The sequence below is a fragment of the Zea mays genome, chromosome 7 (genome assembly GCF_902167145.1).
Source record: "Zea mays cultivar B73 chromosome 7, Zm-B73-REFERENCE-NAM-5.0, whole genome shotgun sequence".
Taxonomy (NCBI): Eukaryota; Viridiplantae; Streptophyta; class Magnoliopsida; order Poales; family Poaceae; genus Zea; species Zea mays.
Window position 1 is genome coordinate 105,630,689 of NC_050102.1, and position 10,248 is coordinate 105,640,936.

Sequence of the window (10,248 nt, forward strand, 5' to 3'; positions counted from 1 at the left end):
CTCGGAGTGATGGCGAAGCATGAGTTACGGAGTGGAAGCCTTTGTCTTCGCCGAAGACTCCAATTCCCTTTCAATATACCTATGACTTGGTTTGAAATAGACTTGAAAACATATTAGTCATAGTACATAAAAGAGATATAATCAAAGGTATTCAAAAGAGCTATGTGTGCAAGCTAGCAAAAGAAATTTCTAGAATCAAGAATATTGAGCTCATGCCTAAGTCTGGTAAAAGATTGTTCATCAAGAGGCTTGGTAAAGATATCGGCTAATTGATCTTTAGTGTTAATGTAAGAAATCTCGATATCTCCCTTTTGTTGGTGATCCCTAAGAAAATGATACCGAATGGCTATGTGCTTAGTGCGGCTGTGCTCGACGGGATTGTCGGCCATTTTGATTGCACTCTCATTATCACATAGCAAAGGGACTTTGGTTAATTTGTAACCGTAGTCCCGCAGGGTTTGCCTCATCCAAAGCAATTGCGCGCAACAATGTCCTGCGGCAATGTACTCGGCTTCGGCGGTGGAAAGAGCGACCGAATTTTGCTTCTTTGAAGCCCAAGACACCAAGGATCTTCCCAAGAACTGGCAAGTCCCCGATGTGCTCTTCCTATTAATTTTGCACCCCGCCCAATCGGCATCCGAATAACCAATCAAATCAAATGTGGATCCCCGAGGGTACCAAAGCCCAAACTTAGGTGTGTAAGCCAAATATCTCAAGATTCGTTTTACGGCCGTAAGGTGTAATTCCTTAGGGTCGGATTGAAATCTTGCACACATGCAAACGGAAAGCATAATGTCCGGTCGAGATGCACATAAATAAAGTAATGAACCAATCATCGACCGGTATACCTTTTGATCCACGGACTTACCTCCCGTGTCGAGGTCGAGATGCCCATTAGTTCCCATGGGTGTCTTGATGGGTTTGGCATCCTTCATCCCAAACTTAGCAAGAATGTCTTGAGTGTACTTCGTTTGGCTAATGAAGGTGCCTTCTTGGAGTTGCTTGACTTGGAATCCTAGAAAATACTTCAACTCCCCCATCATAGACATCTCGAATTTCTGTGTCATGATCCTACTAAACTCTTCACATGTAGACTCGTTAGTAGACCCAAATATAATATCATCAACATAAATTTGGCATACAAACAAGTCATTTTCAAGAGTTTTAGTAAAGAGTGTAGGATCGGCCTTGCCGACTTTGAAGCCATTAGCAATAAGGAAATCTCTTAGGCATTCATACCATGCTCTTGGGGCTTGCTTGAGCCCATAAAGCGCCTTAGAGAGCTTATAAACATGGTTAGGATACTCACTGTCTTCAAAGCCGGGAGGTTGCTCAACATAGACCTCTTCCTTGATCGGTCCGTTGAGGAAGGCACTTTTCACGTCCATTTGATAGAGCTTAAAGCCATGGTAAGTAGCATAGGCTAATAATATGCGAATTGACTCAAGCCTAGCTACGGGTGCATAGGTTTCACCGAAATCCAAACCTTCGACTTGTGAATATCCTTTGGCCACGAGTCGAGCTTTGTTCCTTGTCACCACACCATGCTCATCTTGCTTGTTGCGGAAGACCCATTTGGTTCCTACAACATTTTGGTTAGGACGTGGAACTAAATGCCATACCTCGTTCCTTGTGAAATTGTTGAGCTCTTCTTGCATCGCCACCACCCAATCCGAATCTTGGAGAGCTTCCTCTACCCTGTGTGGCTCAATAGAGGAAACAAAAGAGTAATGTTCACAAAAATGAGCAACCCGAGATCTAGTAGTTACCCCCTTATGAATATCGCCGAGGATGGTGTCGACGGGGTGATCTCGTTGTATTGCTTGGTGGACTCTTGGGTGTGGCGGCCTTGGTTCTTCCTCATCCTCCTTTTCTTGATCAATTGCATCTCCCCCTTGATCATTGCCATCATCTTGAGGTGGCTCATCTTCTTGATTTTGCCCTTCATCAACTTGAGCTTCATCCTCAATTTGAGTTGGTGGGGATGCTTGCATGGAGGAGGATGGTTGATCTTGTGCATTTGGAGGCTCTTCGGATCCCTTAGGACACACATCCCCAATGGACATGTTTCTTAGCGCGATGCATGGAGCCTCTTCATTACCTATCTCATCAAGATCAACTTGCTCTACTTGAGAGCCGTTAGTTTCATCAAACACAACGTCACATGAGACTTCAACTAGTCCAGTGGACTTGTTAAAGACCCTATATGCCCTTGTGTTTGAGTCATAACCAAGTAAAAAGCCTTCTACAGTTTTAGGAGCAAATTTAGATTTTCTACCTCTTTTAACAAGAATAAAGCATTTGCTACCAAAAACTCTAAAGTATGAAATGTTGGGCTTTTTACCGGTTAGGAGTTCATATGATGTCTTCTTGAGGATTCGGTGAAGATATAACCGGTTGATGGCGTAGCAGGCGGTGTTGACCGCTTCGGCCCAAAACCGGTCCGGGGTCTTGTACTCATCAAGCATGGTTCTTGCCATGTCCAATAAAGTTCGATTCTTCCTCTCCACTACACCATTTTGTTGTGGCGTGTAGGGGGAGGAGAACTCATGCTTGATGCCCTCCTCCTCAAGGAAGCCTTCAATTTGAGAGTTCTTGAACTCCGTTCCGTTGTCGCTTCTTATTTTCTTGATCCTTAAGCCGAACTCATTTTGAGCCCGTCTCAAGAATCCCTTTAGGGTCTCTTGGGTTTGAGATTTTTCCTGTAAAAAGAATACCCAAGTGAAGCGAGAATAATCATCCACTATTACAAGACAATACTTACTCCCGCCGATGCTTATGTAAGCGATCGGGCCGAATAGATCCATGTGGAGTAGTTCAAGCGGCCTGTCGGTCGTCATGATGTTCTTGTGTGGATGATGGACTTGCTTCCCCGCCTGGCATGCGCTACAAATCCTGTCTTTCTCAAAATGAACATTTGTTAATCCTAAAATGTGCTCTCCCTTTAGAAGCTTATGAAGATTCTTCATCCCAACATGGGCTAGTCGGCGGTGCCAGAGCCAACCCATGTTAGTCTTAGCAATTAAGCATGTGTCGAGCTCAGCTCTATCAAAATCTACTAAGTATAGCTGACCCTCTAACACACCCTTAAATGCTATCGAATCATCACTTCTTCTAAAGACAGTGACACCTACATCAGTAAAAAGACAGTTGTAGCCCATTTGACATAATTGAGAAACAGAAAGCAAGTTGTAATCTAAAGAATCTACAAGAAAAACATTGGAAATAGAATGGTCAGGAGATATAGCAATTTTACCCAATCCTTTGACCAAACCTTGATTTCCATCCCCGAATGTGATAGCTCGTTGGGGATCTTGATTTTTCTCATATGAGGAGAACATCCTTTTCTCCCCGGTCATGTGGTTTGTGCACCTGCTGTCGAGTATCCAACTTGAGCCTCCGGATGCATAAACCTACAAAACAATTTTAGTTCTTGACTTTAGGTACCCAAATGGTTTTGGGTCCTTTGGCATTAGACACAAGAACTTTGGGTACCCAAACACAAGTCCTTGACCCCTTGTGCTTGCCCCCAACATATTTGGCAACTACTTTGCCGGATTTGCTAGTAAGCACATAAGATGCATCAAAAGTTTTAAATGAAATGGCATGATCATTTGATGCATTAGGAATTTTCTTCTTAGGCAACTTAGCATGGGTTGGTTGCCTAGAACTAGATGTCTCACCCTTATACATATAAGCATGATTAGGGCCAGAGTGAGACTTCCTAGAATGAATCTTTCTAATTTTGCTCTCAGGATAGCCGGCAGGGTACAAAATGTAACCCTCGTTATCCTGAGGCATGGGAGCCTTGCCCTTAACAAAGTTAGATAAGTTCTTTGGAGGGGCATTAAGTTTGATATTGTCTCCCCTTTGGAAGCCAATGCCATCCTTGATGCCAGGGCGTCTCCCATTATAGAGCATACTTCTAGCAAATTTAAATTTTTCATTTTCTAAGTTATGCTCGGCAATTTTAGCATCTAATTTTGCTATATGATCATTTTGTTGTTTAATTAAAGCCATATGATCATGAATAGCATCAATATCAACATTTCTACATCTAGTACAAATGGTGACATGCTCAATGGTAGATGTAGATGGTTTGCAAGAATTAAGTTCAACAATCTTAGCACGAAGTATATCATTCTTATCTCTAAGATCGGCAATTGTAATTTTGCAAACATCAAAATTTTTAGCCTTAGCAATCAAATTTTCATTCTCTAATCTAAGGCTAGCAAGAGAAATGTTTAATTCTTCAATCCTAGCAAGCAAATCATCATTACTATCTCTAGAATTGGGAATTGAAACATTACAAACATGTGAATCAACCTTAGCATTTAAACTAGCATTTTCATGTCTAAGGTTGTCAATCATCTCACGGCAAGTGCTTAGCTCACTAGACAATTTTTCACATTTTTCTACTTCTAGAGCATAAGCCTTTTTAACCTTAACATGTTTCTTGTTTTCTTTAATTAGACAATCCTCTTGGGAGTCCAAAAGGTCATCCTTTTCATGAATAGCACTAACTAATTCATTTAATTTTTCTTTTGAGCTATGTTAAGGTTGGCAAAAAGGGAACGCAAATTATCCTCCTCATCACTAGCATTATCATCACTAGAAGATTCATATTTAGTGGAGGAGTTGGTTTTAACCTTCTTCTTTTTGCCGTCCTTTGCCATGAGGCACTTGTGGCCGACGTTGGGGAAGAGGAGTCCCTTGGTGACGGCGATGTTGGCGGCGTCCTCGTCGTCGGAGGAGTCGCTTGAGCTTTCGTCGGAATCCCATTCCCGACAAACATGGGCATCGCCGCCCTTCTTCTTGTAGTACCTTTTCTTCTCCTTTCTTCTCCCCTTCTTGTCGTCGCCTCGGTCACTGTCACTAGATATAGGACATTTAGCAATAAAATGACCGGGCTTACCACACTTGTAGCAAACCTTCTTGGAGCGGGACTTGTAGTCCTTCCCCCTCCTTTGCTTTAGGATTTGGCGGAAGCTCTTGATGACGAGCGCCATTTCCTCATTGTCGAGCTTGGAGGCATCTATTGGTTGTCTACTTGGTGTAGACTCCTCCTTCTTCTCCTCCGTTGCCTTGAATGCAACGGGTTGGGCTTCGGATGGGTCGCCAAGCTCGTTGATTTTCCTCGAGCCTTCTATCATGCACTCAAAACTTACAAAATGCCCGATAACTTCCTCGGGGGTCATTTTAGTATATCTAGGATTACCACGAATCAATTGAACTTGAGTGGGATTTAGAAAAATGAGAGATCTTAAAATAACATTTACCACTTCGTGGTCGTCCCACTTCTTGCTCCCGAGGTTGCGCACTTGGTTTACCAAAGTCTTGAGCCGGTTGTACATGTGTTGTGGCTCCTCCCCTTTGTTAAGCCGGAACCGACCGAGCTCCCCCTCGATCGTTTCCCGCTTGGTGATCTTGGTGAGCTCATCTCCCTCGTGCGCGGTTTTGAGTACATCCCAAACCTCCTTGGCGTTCTTCAACCCTTGTACTTTGTTATATTCCTCTTTACTTAGTGAGGCGAGGAGAATTGTTGTGGCTTGTGAGTTGAAGTGCTCGATTTGGGCTACCTCATCCTCATCATAGTTCTCATCCCCTATAGATGGTACCTGCGCACCAAACTCAACAACATCCCATATGCTTTTGTGGAGCGAGATTAGATGAAATCGCATTAAATCGCTCCACCTAGCATAATCTTCACCATCAAAAGTTGGTGGTTTGCCTAGTGGGACGGAAAGTAAGGGTGTATGTTTGGAAATGCGAGGGTAGCGTAGGGGAATCTTACTATACTTCTTGCGCTCTTGGCGCTTAGAAGTGACGGAGGGCGCATCGGAGTCGGAGGTCGATGTTGATGAAGTGTCGGTCTCGTAGTAGACCACCTTCCTCATCCTCTTGTGCTTGTCGCCTTTCCGATGCGGCTTGTGGGAAGAAGATTTTTCCTTCTTCTCTTTGTGGTGAGAAGAAGATTTCTTCTCCTTCCCTTTGTTGGAGGAGCTCTTCTTCTTCTCCCTCCTTTTGGTGCGGGACTCTTCCGATGAAGTGCTCCCGTGGCTTGTAGTGGGCTTTTCGCCGGTCTCCATCTCCTTCTTGGCGTGATCTCCCGACATCACTTCGAGCGGTTAGGCTCTAATGAAGCACCGGGCTCTGATACCAATTGATAGTCGCCTAGAGGGGGGGGTGAATAGGGCGAAACTGAAATTTACAAATTAAACACAACTACAAGCCGGGGTTAGCGTTAGTAATAATAAACGAGTCCAAGAGAGAGGGCGCAAAACAAATCCCAAGCGAATAAGCAAGTGAGACACGGAGATTTGTTTTACCGAGGTTCGGTTCTTGCAAACCTACTCCCCGTTGAGGAGGCCACAAAGGCCGGGTCTCTTTCAACCCTTCCCTCTCTCAAACGGTCCCTCGGACCGAGTGAGCTTCTCTTCTCAAATCAAAGCCGGGAACAAAACTTCCCCGCAAGGGCCACCACACAATTGGTGCCTCTTGCCTTGATTACAATGGAGTTGTGATCTCAAGAACAAGTGAGAAAGAAAAGAAGCAATCCAAGCGCAAGAGCTCAAATGAACACGGCAAATCACTCTCACTAATCACTAGGGCTTTGTGTGGAATTGGAGAGGATTTGATCTCTTTAGTGTGTCTAGAATTGAATGCTAGAGCTCTTGTAGTAGTTGAGAAGTGGAAAACTTGGATGCAATGAATGGTGGGGTGGTTGGGGTATTTATAGCCCCAACCACCAAACTTGACCGTTGGCTGGAGGTGTCTGCGCGATGGCGCACCGGACAGTCCGGTGCACACCGGACAGTCCGGTGCCCCTGCCACGTCATCACTGCCGTTGGATTCTGACCGTTGGAGCTTCTGACTTGTGGGCCCGCCTGGGTGTCCGGTGCACACCGGACATGCACTGTTTGATGTCCGGTGCACCGGTATGGGCGAGTCTGACGACTGCGCGCGCTGCGCGCGCATTAAATGCTCCGCAGGGAGCCGTTGGCGCCGCAGGGAGCCGTTGCTCCGCTGGCACACCGGACAGTCCGGTGTACACCGGACAGTCCGGTGAATTTTAGCGGAGCGGCTGCCGCGCGAACCCGAGGCTGGCGAGTTCCGGAGACCGCGCTTCCTTGGAGCACCGGACATGTCCGGTGCACACCGGACAGTCCGGTGAATTATAGCGCGCCGGCTTCCGAGAAATCCCGAGGGTGAAGAGTTTGAGTCTGAGTCCCCTGGTGCACCGGACAGGTACTGTTCACTGTCCGGTGGCACACCGGACAGTCCGGTGCGCCAGACCAGGGGTCCCCTCGGTTGCCCCTTTGCTCCTTTATTGAATCCAAAACTTGGTCTTTTTATTGGCTGAGTGTGAACCTTGTACACCTGTATAATCTATACACTTGGGCAAACTAGTTAGTCCAAAGATTTGTGTTGGGTAATTCAACCACCAAAATTATTTAGGAACTAGGTGTAAGCCTAATTCCCTTTCAATAAGGGGGTAACTACTAGATCTCGTGTTGCACATTTTTGTGAGCATTACTCTTTTGTTTCCTCTATTGAGCCACACAGGGTAGAGGAAGCACTCCAAGATTCGGATTGGGTGGTGGCAATGCAAGAGGAGCTCAACAATTTCACTAGGAATGAGGTATGGCATTTAGTTCCACGTCCTAACCAAAATGTTGTAGGAACCAAATGGGTCTTCCGCAACAAGCAAAACGAGCATGGTGTGGTGACAAGGAACAAAGCTCGACTTGTAGCCAAGGGATACTCCCAAGTCGAAGGTTTGGATTTCGGTGAGACCTATGCACCCGTAGCTAGGCTTGAGTCAATTCGCATATTATTGGCCTATGCTACTTACCATAGCTTTAAGCTTTATCAAATGGACGTGAAAAGTGCCTTCCTCAATGGACCGATCAAGGAAGAGGTCTATGTTGAGCAACCTCCCGGCTTTGAAGATAGTGAGTACCCTAACCATGTTTATAAACTCTCTAAGGCGCTTTATGGGCTCAAGCAAGCCCCAAGAGCATGGTATGAATGCCTTAGAGATTTCCTTATCGCTAATGGCTTCAAAGTCGGAAAGGCCGATCCTACTCTATTCACTAAAACTATTGAAAATGACTTGTTTGTATGCCAAATTTATGTTGATGATATTATATTTGGGTCTACTAACGAGTCTACATGTGAAGAATTTAGTAGGATCATGACTCAAAAGTTCGAGATGTCTATGATGGGAGAGTTGAAGTACTTCTTGGGATTTCAAGTGAAGCAACTCCAAGAGGGCACCGTCATTAGCCAAACGAAGTACACTCAAGACATTCTCAACAAGTTTGGAATGAAGGATGCCAAGCCCATCAAGACACCCATGGGAACTAATGGGCATCTCGACCTCGACACGGGAGGTAAATCCGTCGATCAAAAGGTATACCGGTCGATGATAGGTTCATTACTCTATTTATGTGCATCTCGACCGGACATTATGCTTTCCGTTTGCATGTGTGCAAGATTCCAATCCGACCCTAAGGAATCTCACCTTACGGCCGCAAAACGAATCTTGAGATATTTGGCTTATACTCCTAAGTTTGGGCTTTGGTACCCTCGGGGATCCACATTTGATTTGATTGGTTATTCGGATGCCGATTGGGCGGGGTGTAAGATTAATAGAAAGAGCACATCGGGGACTTGCCAGTTCTTGGGAAGGTCCTTATTGTCTTGGGCTTCAAAGAAGCAAAATTCGGTCGCTCTTTCCACCGCCGAAGCCGAGTACATTGCCGCAGGCCATTGTTGCGCGCAATTGCTTTGGATGAGGCAAACCCTGCGGGACTACGGTTACAAATTAACCAAAGTCTCTTTGCTATGTGATAATGAGAGTGCAATCAAGATGGCGGATAATCCCGTTGAGCATAGCCGCACTAAGCACATAGCCATTCGGTATCATTTTCTTAGAGATCACCAACAAAAGGGAGATATCGAGATTGCATACATTAACACTAAAGATCAATTAGCCGATATCTTTACCAAGCCACTTGATGAACAATCTTTTACCAAACTTAGGCATGAGCTCAATATTCTTGATTCGCGCAATTTCTTTTGCTAAATTACACACATAGCTCATTTATATACCTTTGATCATGTCTCTTTCATATGTTATGACTAATGTGGTTTCAAGTCTATTTCAAACCAAGTCATAGGTTTATTGAAAGAGAATTGGAGTTTTCGGCGAAGACAAAGGCTTCCACTCCGCAACTCATTCTTCGCCATCACTCCGAGCAACTCTCCATTTTTGGGGGAGAAAGCATGAGTACCAAGCAAAAGGACTTCGTCTTTGGTATAATCTTAACTCATTTGTTTATGACCAAAGGGGAAGAAAGTACTTCAAGGGCTCTAATGATTCCGTTTTTGGCGATTCATGCCAAAGGGGGAGAAAGTATGAGCCCAAAGCAAAAGGACCGCACCACCACCAATTTCAAAAACTCAGTTTTTCAAAGATTATTTTCAATTGGTATCCTATTCAAAAGGGGGAGAAAGTAGTATTTCAAAAATGATATATCAAAACCCTCTTGAACACTAAGAGGAGGATCTCATTTAGGGGAAGTTTTGTTTAGTCAAAAGAAAAGCATTTGAAACAGGGGGAGAAAATTTCAAATCTTGAAAATGCTTTGCAAAATCCTATTCATTTACCTTTGACTATTTGCAAAAGAACTTTGAAAAGAATTTACAAAAGAGTTTGCTAAAACAAAACATGTGGTGCAAGCGTGGTCCAAAATGTTAAAAATGAAGAAACAATCCATGCATATCTTGTAAGTATTTATATTGGCTCAATTCCAAGCAACCTTTGCACTTACATTATGCAAACTAGTTCAATTATGCACTTCCATATTTGCTTTGGTTTGTGTTGGCATCAATCACCAAAAAGGGGGAGATTGAAAGGGAATTAGGCTTACACCTAGTCCCTATATAATTTTGGTGGTTGAATTGCCCAACACAAACAATTGGACTAACTAGTTTGCTCTAGTGTATAAGATATACAGGTGTCAAAGGTTCACAACAAGTCAATTAAAAAGACCAAAGTTGGGTTCAAAATAGAGAGCTAAAGGCATCCCGAAAGGCTCCCTGGTATGGCGCACCGGACTGTCAGGTGGCGCACCGGACAGTGTCCGGTGCACCAGGGGACCTCGCGCAGAACTCCTCAGCCTCGGGAATTTTCAGAAGCCGGCACGCTATAATTCACCGGACTGTCCGGTGTACACCGGA